General features: G+C 39.6%; 1 long non-coding RNA gene across 1 annotated transcript; it reads right to left on the bottom strand.

The window, feature by feature from the left end:
* Positions 1-254: 254 nt before the first annotated feature.
* On the bottom strand, positions 255-10,974 carry LOC105475702 (uncharacterized). Its single transcript, XR_983586.2, has 3 exons — positions 10,860-10,974; positions 4,490-4,684; positions 255-1,068 (listed from the first exon to the last, which is right to left on the bottom strand). It is a non-coding gene; the product is annotated as an uncharacterized lncRNA (long non-coding RNA).
* Positions 10,975-11,779: the final 805 nt, after the last annotated feature.

Below are 11,779 nucleotides of genomic sequence, written 5' to 3' on the forward strand. Positions count from 1 at the left end.
GTAAGCCCGTGCTTCAAGTTGTCTCACCTTTCCAGATCAAACCAATATACACCTCACACATATTGATTGATGTCTTATGTCTCCCTAAAAATACAAAACCAAGCTGTAACCCAACCACTTTGGGCACATGTTCTCAGGACCTCCTAAGGCCATGGGTCATGATCCTTAACCTTGCAAAATAAATTGATTGAAGCCTGTCTCAGGTACATTTTTGGCTTACACATAGCCAGGGCATGGCAAGTTGGCATCTGAATCAAGCCTGGGTCCATCGCCCCTCCCTGCATGTCCCACCATGTGTCACATGAGCTTCCTTTCCATTTTCCCTTCTCTTGGCCTCTTTGCAACCCCCAAATGAATTTTCTCCCCAGATGCTCCATTCAGAACCATGAAAATCTTAGAGGAAATAGCTTTTCCTGAATCACTAATCCCTACATCTCTTTTCTACTTTGGTCGATAATCTTGGGCATTTAACATCTGGGCCAATTTAGACCTAGAGTCCTGAATCCTATACTTTAACCCAGAGTCCTTTTCTCCTGGACAGCATGAGCGAGCAACATTCAAGGATAAACTGCACCTGGTGTGAAAAAAATCAGAGAGATTTTAGACAGACCTAGCCATTTCCCTAGAGCTGCTTTTACTTCCTGACAGCTAATTCATCCCAATGATTGGCCCTGGACCCATAAACCCTCTAGCTCAGCCTGGCCATTTGTGAAGGCACAGGCAGTCGGCTGGCTCTCACCTCTGATAGCTGTGGGAACCAATTACTCTGCATCAGGGCTTGGTGTGTGGCTGGAGCATCTGTGTGGACCACATGGGCCCTTTCAGCTTGTAGGATGTGTGGTGACTTGGAGTTGTTTGTTCCTTTTGCTTTATCAGCAAAGAATATGGAAAACAGCTCAATTTCAGCTGATTACCCACTAAAGTGCCTGGGAGCCACTCTGTAATTTTCATCGCTGCTTGCTGGGCTCTTCAGGAAAGTTTGCAGGCGAATTTAATGGAACGTATTCAGTCCTCTTGAATGGCAGACAGACAAGGCACCAACTTCCTGTTCCCTTTGTTTGGAAGCATCTGTTATCACAACATAGTAAACATTTTTTTTTAAAACCATTCTGAGAACAGTTATTTGTGAGATTCTTCTCCAGTGTAGCCTTACACCCAGACTTCAATTTTCCTACAACCTCAGCCCAGCAGGAATTGTCTCTATCACACAAGACAATGAGATTGACTGCAACAAGGTTTCCTAGTAAATGGCTCCTGGCCATCTAGATGGATAAATTCTCCTAACACTAGTTAGAATCAAATGACTAAACTCTAGCCTCGTGGCCCAATCATACAATGGTGTCATTGTCAACAATTAAAAACAATGTTGCTGATCTGGGCTTTTCATTCCTCACTGTGCAAATCAGTCACTTGGGGAGCTTATTAAAATGAAGATTCCAGTTCAGTAGGTCTGGGTGGGCCTCAGGTCCTGCACTTTTAATAAATTACCAGGTGATGCTGATGCTGTTGGACCTTAGAATTTAGTGGAATATTCCACTAAATGTTTACTCATCGACACAAACTTGTATAGGATCTCTGCACATTCTTACATGCGGATTTATCTTAAAGTGCAGGATATCAAATTAAATGAATACATTATAATTTTTAAAATATACAGGATATCTAGATTTAGAGATAGATGTGCTGTAAGAAAAGTAAGCATCAGACAGTACTGTTTAAAATATACTGTTGGCCGGGCACGGTGGCTCATGCCTGCAATCCCAGCACTTCAGGAGGCCAAGGCAAGAGGATTGCTAGAGGCCAGGAGTTCAAGACCAGCCTGGCAACATAATGAGACCCTATCTCTACAAAAAAAGAAAAATTATCCAGCCATGGTGGTACACACATAGTCCTAGCTACCTGGAAGGCTGAGATGGGAGGATCACTTAAGCCCAGGAGTTCGAGGTTATGGTGAACTATGATAGCACCACTGTAGTCCAGCCTAGGCAACAGAACGAAACTTTGTTTCTAAAAGATTTTTTAAAATTCTGTTATAAAATTATGTGTGTGTGTATATATATATATATATATAATTAAAATACAATTTTTTGTCCCCACCATCACTGCCTGTGTATAAAAATGATATCAGGACTCTGGTTTCTCTGCTCATTTTAGGAAACTGGTAACAATTACGTTAAGTTGCAAACAGTTTTCATTCAGTACAAAAACAGAACATCAATCCTTTGTGATGGGCAAACTTCCCACCTGATTTAGCCTTGAATGTTCCCACCTCCTGGAACTCAGATCTGGTACTGGGAAGGGAAGGTGGGGTGTGGTCTCTCTGCCCTCTATTGGGAGGCCCAGGATGCAAGACTTTCTAAAACTGGAAAATCCCAGGCAAACTAGGGCCAATAGGACACCCCGAGCCGCTTCTTTCCAGCACTTGCTCTTGGGGTGATCTGATGTTTCGGAGCCCACTAGGCAGAAGTAGCAGAAGAGCTGAAGGGCACAGGTGCAGGAGAGTTCTTACCAGGATTGGGAGCTTCATGAGCTGATGCTGATGCCTGGCTCTGCTCCCTACCAGTGGGGATAGCTGGCTTCCAGGCAGGCCCAGCAGGGAGTAAAACTGAGTCTTTCTGGTGCTTAGTTGATTCCTCAGATTATATATATATATGTATGTATGTATTCATATAGATGTATATATTTTATGCGTGCATAAATATGGATGTATATACATATATACTTATATATGTGCTTGTGTGTATATATGCATATATGCACAATACATAAATAACTTGCAATGAACATGCGTTATTTTTATAAATTTAAAAAAAAAAAAAGACACAGGCCGGACATGCTGGCTCATGCCTGTAATCCCAGCACTTTGGGAGGTTGAGAAAAGAGGATTGTTTGAGGCCAGGAGTTCAAGGCTGGCCTGGGCAACATAATGAGACCCCATCTCTACAAAAAATTTTAAAAATAGCCAGGCGTAGGGGCATGTGCCTGTAGTCCCAGCTACTTGAGAGGATTGCTTAAGTACAGGAGTTTGAGGCTGTAGTGAGCTACGATCAAGGTACCATCCTCCAGCCTGGGAAACAGGGCAAGACCCTGTCCCTTAAAAAAATAAAATAAATAAAAATAAAAATAAATTTAAAAAAGACAGAGATGTGATTGTGTCAGAAAACCCGGAGGAACAGTCTAAACTCAGTAACTTTGTAATTGTATTTAAACTACCTAACAACTAGCCATAATTAAAATGAGATTGTTTTGTGTCACGTGAACAATTAGTGGATAACTTTATTATTTCTACAAAAAATATTCAAATTTAAATAAAATTATAAGGAAAAAATTCACTTCAAAAAGTTTTCCTCTGGGTTCTGTTTCCTGGAGCTATTTCATGGAGACAAAAGAGATTCTTCAAAGCCAGTGGCTGTGGGGAGTGAATATTTTAGGTTTTCAGTTTGCACGGGCGCTAGAGTAGATGGAATACTGCAGCGGGGGCTTCGGCGCGCGGGGCTGCGAGGCTGGCTCTGCTCTGTTTCTGCAGCTGTGTTCATGAGCTGGCCCTCTATTAATGGCCTTTGAGACTGAACTGTCAGGTTTCAGAGGTGTGCTTCTTTCTAGGTGTCTCATCATTGCCTCATAAACGCCAGGACCCACACATGAAAGACAACCTGTCAACAGTGAAATCCGCATTCATACCTTTTCCTTCATCTTTCTCTCTCGTGAGAAACTGGTGGAAACCCAGGCCTCTGGGTGGCCCTGAGTAGTCTGTGGGTGGATGGGAATCCGTTGAAATTCAGATGAATCTGAATTAATAACTGGAGGTGTCCCAAGTTTCTGTACCAACCTTTAATGTACGGGCAGGTTATGCCTGTGACCCCTGAGAATGGCCCCAGGGAAGTCCAGCCCTCAGCTGGAATGTGGAGGGGACAAAATGCCATGGATGGGACCAGTGGGCCCAAAGCCTGCCATGAGACCTCCAGTAAAATCCTGCATCTTCCAAATACTTGTCTTGTGTCTCAGAGTAGTGCAAACTCTAAGAACATAAGCATGTAGAATTGGAAATATTATAGAAGACTGGAAAGTTCCAAATTCAAACATATGTCCTAGTTTACAGAAATTAAGAAATTCAGCTGCAAAAGCATTATGAATGTTATACATGTATGTGCATTATATATGTGTATATATATGCTTTTATATATTATCTTAAAATAATATGTAGCTTAAAATTTTATCTTAAAATCTATATTTAGCTTTTATCTTAAAATCTATATTTTATCTTAAAATGCTTTTATCTTAAAATCAGTGTTTCTCACCAAGATTTGTAAGGCCTGACCCGGCTTCTGTCTCTGCATCCCTGCTCCCCCAGCCTGCAGCTTCAACTCCTACAACATGCTCCAGCCCTTGCAAACTTCTCTTATAAGGTGTGCCCCTGCCTGGAGCATTCTTCCCTCAGTCTCCTCCCTGGACCACCCTCCAGGCATCCCTTCTGTCTCCCCATGCTTACCATTTTCTTTTGGAAGCCTTCCAGGCCTCCAGGTGCTCTCTCTGGACTCCATGTAGCTGCCATGGCTTTGCACAGCCTGGGCACCTTGCATCCCTGCAGGTTTGTACATGTTAGGGCAGCGAGGCCACCAGCTCTGCTCCGGGCTGTGTCCACAACATCTGGCACAGCCTCAACTTGACAGATAAGTGCTCAATACTATTTGTCAGGGCATCAAAGAGAAAATAATATGGGAAATCATATATTAGAAGAGTTAATTTTGGAAAGATGTCAGTTCTCTCCAAATTGATGCGCAGATTTTTTGAAATCCAATCAAAATAACAGTAGTTGTTTGTTGCAATTCACAAGCTGATTCTAGAAATGATGTGAAGTCTAAATAACAAAATAGATGTGGCAACTGAAGAAGGAAAAGGAGGTGAAAGAAGAGGAAGAAAAAACCAATAACAATGAAACTTGAGCCCCTAATGTCAAGAATTATTATAAGGATATAATAATTTAAAACAGCTTGCTATTCTCACAAGAAATGAGAAATCGTCCAGTGGAATCTGTTGGCAAGTCCAGAAGCAAACCCAACACTTAAACAGTCATTTAATTTATGATAAAATTCACAGTGCAGTGGGGAAAGGGCAACGTTTCCATAAATGGTACTGGATTAAAACAAAAAAGGAAAAGAACATGGAAAATAAAAATACTTTTCTTAATAGTAAGACAGGAGGGTGGTAGACTTTTCCACTTTTCTGTATTATAAAAAAATGTGAAAACTTAAAAGTAATTTAAAAACAATAATCATGCCACATTAACAAAATCACCTTTATTTTTCTTACCCTCTTTAAGATTTTGTCCATACATACTTGTTTTTTTTGTTGTTGTTTTTTTGTTTTTTGAGATGGAGTCTCGCTCTGTCGCCCAGGCTGGAGTGCAGTGGCGCTATCTCAGCTCACTGCAAGCTCTGCCTCCCGGGTTTTTACGCCATTCTGCTGCCTCAGCCTCCCGAGTAGCTGGGATTACAGGTGCCTGCCACCATGCCCGGCTAATTTTTTGTATTTTTTAGTAGAGATGGGGTTTCACTGTGTTAGTCAGGATGGTCTCGATCTCCTGACCTCGTGATCTGCCTGTCTCAGCCTCCCAATACATACCTGTTTTAATAGTTGTGCATTGTTACACATTTTGGTCTGTTTTGAAGTTATTGTTATTATTTAGGATGACAGTATGTAAATACACTCCATTTTTCTATGTAGTGCTTGATAATTATATTTTTACGTGTCATATAATGGATTGAGTTGATATGCTACACTTTCCTTTTAATTTTGTGATTGTCTCTGGTATAGTGATTTTCCTAAACTCAGTGAAGTACAGGCATAAGCAATCTATTTTCTTCCAATTACTACCTCCCTTGCTTGTCCTTCAGTGACATCTTGGGCTGATCCCATAGCTTTAAAGTCATATCTCATTATTAAAAGTTCTATCTGGTCCAGTTTCAAATTCAATCTCATCTTCTCTTTTCCCTTCTCTGTCTGGCTGAATCATGGTCTTTGAAACCTGTAGTTGGGAGGGAATATGTTTTGGCTTTTATTTCTCTATCACCAGGGGATTGGGTGGGGAGGAGGAGAAATTGGGGTAAAAAGGGAAGCTGTGGATCACACCTGTAATCCTAATGCTTTAGGAAGCTACGGCAGGAGGACTGCTTGAAGGCAGAAATTATAGACCAGCCTGGGCAACATAGTGAGACCCCTATCTCTGAAAAATAAAAAAATAAAAATTAGCCAGATATGGTAGCACACACCTATAGTCCCAGCCACTTAGAATGCTGAGGTGGGAGGATTACTTGAGCCCAGGAGTTTGAGGCTGCAGTGAGCTATGATCACACCACTGCACTCCAGCCTGGGCAAGACTCTGTGTCTTAAAACAAAAAAATAAAAAATTTAAAAAAGGAATGGGGACGGTTGAGCTACCTACTGTCACCTGTCAGTGGTGGACAGTGGCCGTGAGCTTCCTACTGGTCACTCTGGTTGGCTGTTGGTGCGTTCTGCTGACATTGTCTTTGTCTCATGTGATTTCTGGGCATGTGTTTCTGGTCCCTTTGTCACTGAGGACCTTCTCAGAAAGGAACAGTGGCATCCCTTTTAAGCCAGGCTGTTGACACACACCCTCAACTCTCTATCTCCGTAGGACCTAACTTCCCTTGGCCAGGGGCACCATAGTTTCTGCCTGCCTCTTTACTTCTCAGCTCCCTCATGTGAGCCGGGAAAGCCACTAGTTTCTCCTCCATACCCTGCAAGGGCCACAGGGGGCTGCAGGCTGGAGTGCCATCCTTTACCCAAGAACAGTTACACCATGATCCCTTCTTGCTGCTGGTGTGAGCTGCCCTCGCAAGTTGCCATGCTCGGAAGTCTTCAGCCAAGTAGCCATCCTCAAAGTGGGCCTGCAGAGACTGAAGCCTGGTACCTACTCAGTCAGCTGGTGGATGCTGGGCTCCTCTTGCCTAAAGGCACCTTTAATCTCTGTTTTTTGGAGTCCCAGTTTCTTGAAAACCATAAGAAAGAGGGGAGGGCAAACCTCCTCAGCAGGAGCACTGTACTCCCAGTGATTCCAGTTCCTGTCCCTGGGTGGTCTGCTGGTGCCTGGCAGTGGGTGTGGGTGATGGCTGGGGTAGCCTCATTTAGCAAGTATCTGGCTCTGTTTTCTGCTCAATTAAAAATGTGGGAGGATGATTATGTTCATTTGATTGTGGTGACTTTTTCTTGGATGTACACATAGGTCAAAACTTAACATGTTAAACACTTTATGTGCACTTTATTGCCCATCAATTATGCTTTAATAAAGCTGTTAAAACTGTTGGGAGAACTTACTGCCTGTTTGTCTTCTTCAACATTTAGTTACACTTGTAAATAATGCTGTGTGAACACTTTTTCCTTTTGATGTTTTCTTAAGATAAATTCCTAGCAGTTTGGATTACTGGCTAAAAGATAAAAACCGTTTTTATAGCTCCCAATACATATTGCTATATTATTTTTCCAAAGAATTGTGCCAATTTCCAGTGTAGCAGTAAGTATGAATACACAAGTTTAATAGCAACCTTATACTTCAGTATTGTTTTTAAAAATTGTTCCTAGATACAAAATGGTACATTAATTTTTATTTCTTTAAGATAAAGGATAACACATGTGTGTATGTTAGGTCAATTTTTATTTCCTCTTATGAGAACTGCCTGTTCTTATTCTTCATCTATTTACCTACTAGGCAAATAAATGACTTTTGATGTTCTTTTATTTTGATTTCTGTAAATGTTGTCATGAAGTTATTTGTGAAATAAAAAGAGTGTTTGCACCGAAAGTAATGTTTATTCCCATGGTTAGAATTTGAGAACAAATTGACCAGAGTAAGTGAGACCTAGTTATAGACTGTGCAGGCCCATCAGCTGCCTCTCCTGGTTTCTGACCTGACCTGTGTGGGCAGGTCAGATTGTTTTCTCCAGGCATCCCTGTCTGCCCGTAGTCACATGGGCTCCCTGATTGTTAGCTCTCCTACTCTCTTAGTTTTCTGAAGCTTATCTGATTAGACGGCACGTTTCCTTTTAGGACAGTGATTTTGAACCTGGGAAAGTATACTAGAAAGTGGGAAGAGTAGGGGTGGCGTGGGATGTGCAGTTTTTAAAAGTCTGTGGAAAGAATTTAACTTCCCTGTCAAGGCAGTCATAGTTTCATTTATAGTATTTTGAAATTTCAAATAGTATCAAAGGATTTATGTACAAAAATGAGATACCTAAGACTTTTATAAATGTCAAAACAGAATGAAGCCATTTTAATTGAGAGACTCTGCTCTTTGCTTCTTTTCAAGATGGTAATATGAGTTCAAGTTTTAAACTGCTCCAAATACAGTGCACATGCATGTGCGCATACACATGCACATACTCCAAAGATAGCCATGCTCAAAAACAAACATCTGTGTAAACAAAGGTCAAAACAGAAGCTTCTAGCCTTAAGTGTAGGCTGAGGCCACCAACCCACTGGCTTTTGAATCTAGAAATGCTCAGAGTTGGCTGAAACTGGGATTTCTATGGGGTAGACAGGACCAACAGCACCTGAAGCCCTACTAGATAGTAAGAGTGACAGAAGCAAGGAGGTGGGCTTTCTTACCATGAAAAGAAACTGAAAAGAAGACATGACTGGGCTATAGCTTGTATATATCTAATTTAATACTGGCAATTAAAAGAAAGCTTTTTGTTTGTTTAAAAGAGTTAATACAAGTAAAGCTAAGTAGCTGTGTAGCCAATGTTGCCAGAAGAAGCAGAGAAGGCCCTGGAGACAGAAACTATGTCAGGGCACCTGCTGATTCAATAGCTAAATTTGTGAAATTGCCTCAAAAATGGAAGCCTTTGGCTATTGACATAAGGCCTGTTCTATCATCGGAGTGCCAGGAGTTGGGTGGAGGTGCTGCAAAGCCACGAGAAAAGAGTGCATGATGAGAGAGGGGAAATAATAAAGCACATAAAGAAAACCCACTTTAAGAAAGCAAGTCAATAAAGTGTGGAGAATTAATTCTTAAAAAAATAAAAATTAAACATTCTCAAAATGAATTTAAAATAAGTATGTGTAATGTATTCAGAAATAAAAGAAAAGAGAATAACCATTAAAATGTTTGTGAAATTTAAAAGTGGGTAGAAAGGAGTCAAAGATAAATGGATATAAAGAACTAATTTTAAAACCTGAAACTAAAAAATGTGTATAATAATAGAGATGAAAACTCAATAAATGGGATAAAATCTGACTGGAAAAATCAGAGAATTACTGAATTTGAAAATAGTATTTAAGAATTTACCAAGAAAGAAGCATAAAGAAATAAAGAGGGAAAAATATTAAGAAGACGTTAAGTGAAATAACAGATGGATTGAGAGACTCCATATTGTTCCTCCCACTTCCAAAATTCAACCCACCTACAAACTCCTATTGAAAGCACTACTAAAAAATGTTCTGGGTCAGAATGTTCTTCAGTGGTTCTTTCAAACAAAAGAAAACCGGCTGGGCGCGGTGGCTCCTGCCTGTAATTGCAGCACTTTGGGGGTGCCGAGGTGGGCGGATCACGAGGTCAGGAAATGGAGACCATCCTGGCTAACACGGTGAAACCCCGTCTCTACTAAAAAATACAAAAAATTAGCCGGACGTGGTGGCGGGCGCCTGTAGTCCCAGCTACTGGGGAGGCTGAGGCAGGAGAATGGCATGAACCTGGGAGGCGGAGCTTGCAGTGAGCTGAGATCCGGCCACCGCACTGCAGCCTGGGCAACACAGCGAGACTCCGTCTCAAAACAACAACAACAACAACAACAAAAAAAAAAAAACCCAGAATGATATGGGATGTAAGAAGCATTAATGAACAAAGTAATAGATAAAAATATGTTGTTAAATTAATTACTGACAATTCAAGATTAACATTTTTATTTGCTTAAAAGAGTTGGGAACAAAATTTAGACAGTAAATACAAGGAGGATAGAAGAGATGGAATTCAATGGGCCAGTGTCAACTAAGATCATCACTTTGTTTAGAAAGATGAGGATATTAAATTTCTTTAGACTTTGTCAGGAAATATATCATTTTATATTTATGTTGAAAGTAACCACCAAGATAATAGAAATGCAATCTATAGCTTCCAAACCATTAGAAGAGAAATACAAAGAATAAAGATAATTTTATCAATCCAAGAGAAAGAATGTAAGGGAGAAAAAAAGAAGCAAAAATGAGGTTGGGGGAGGTGGTGACAGGAAGATTATACAATGAAAATGCAGCGCAAAAGTGTATAAATTAACCCAACTCTATCAATTGTCACAATAACTGTATATGGGTCAACTTCAGGCTAGCTAAAGAAGAAGATGGTCATATTTGATTAAAACAAACAAACGAATGCTGTTTATCGAAGACATACCGAAAACAAAACTACCTGGAGCAACTGAAAAATTTATAACAGGCAACTACTAACAAATAGAGAAATTGGTATAGCAATATTAATATCATATAAAGCAGAATTAAAAGCAAAATCATCACTAGTGATAAAGAAGCACACTGCATTATAAGATAGTTTTTCTTAGAAGATATAACAACTGTGAATTTGTATGCATTAACAACACGGCTTTAATACATATAAAGAAAAACTAACAGAATTATAAAAATATGCAGACAAATTCACAATCATAGTGGATAATTTAATATAACCCTATCAAAAATAAAACCATCAGACTGGGCGCAGTGGCTCATGCCTGTAGTCCCAGCGCTTTGGGAGGCCAAGGCAGGCAAATTGCTTGAGCCCATGAGTTCGAAACCAGTCGGGGCAACATGGTGAACATGGTGAGACCCTGTCCCTGCCAAAAAAAAAAAAAAATTACCTGGGTGTTTTGGTACATGCCTGTAGTCCCAGCTACATGAGGGGATGAGGTGGAAGGATCAATTGAGCAATTGAGCCTGGGAGATAGCACCACTACTGCACTCCAGCCTGGGTGACAGAGGAAGACCCTGTCTCAAAAAAAAAAATAAAAAAAAATAAAAATAAAGCAATCAGACAAAAAATATTTAGTAAAAATATAGAAGATTTAAACAACATAATTAAAAAGCTTCCCCAATAAATATTTAAAACATCGAGTTAATGTCCCTCTCAATCATATAATAAAGCATCCACAAGTTTATTAAAAACAAGTCTCACTACATTTAAAAGGATTTAAATCACAGAAAGTATGTTTTCTGAACCACAATGGAATTAAATCAGAAATCAATAATAGAAAAAAAGATAAAATCTGCAAATATTTAGAACTAAGTAGCATGCTTCTAGATAACCTGTAGATTTAAAAAGAAATCTAAAAGAAAATTAGAAGCTATTTTAAGCTGAATAAAAGTGAAAAAACATACATAAAAGTTGTGGGATAACACTGAAGCTGTAGCAGAAAGAAAATTTATAGCACTAAACATCTTTATTAGAAAAGAAGAAAGATCTTAAAATCAATGACTTCAACTGCAACTTTAAGAAATTAGAAAAGAAGGGGAAATTCAGCCTAGAGTAAGAAAGAAAAAGAAAATAATAAAGAGTAAGAAAGAAATCAATAAGATAGAAGAGAGAAAATCCAAGAAACCAAAAATGAACAAGATTAATAAAATTAGGAAACCTTTAGCTCTAGTAATCAGGAAGAATGGAGAAGACACAAATTACTAATATAGGGCATAAAAGAGGTGACATGACTCCAGATTCTATAGATACTAAAAGGATAATATGGGAGTATTATAAACAATTTTATGCTAGCAAATTTAATAATTT

Source organism: Macaca nemestrina, chromosome 4, assembly GCF_043159975.1.
Source record: "Macaca nemestrina isolate mMacNem1 chromosome 4, mMacNem.hap1, whole genome shotgun sequence".
Taxonomy (NCBI): Eukaryota; Metazoa; Chordata; class Mammalia; order Primates; family Cercopithecidae; genus Macaca; species Macaca nemestrina.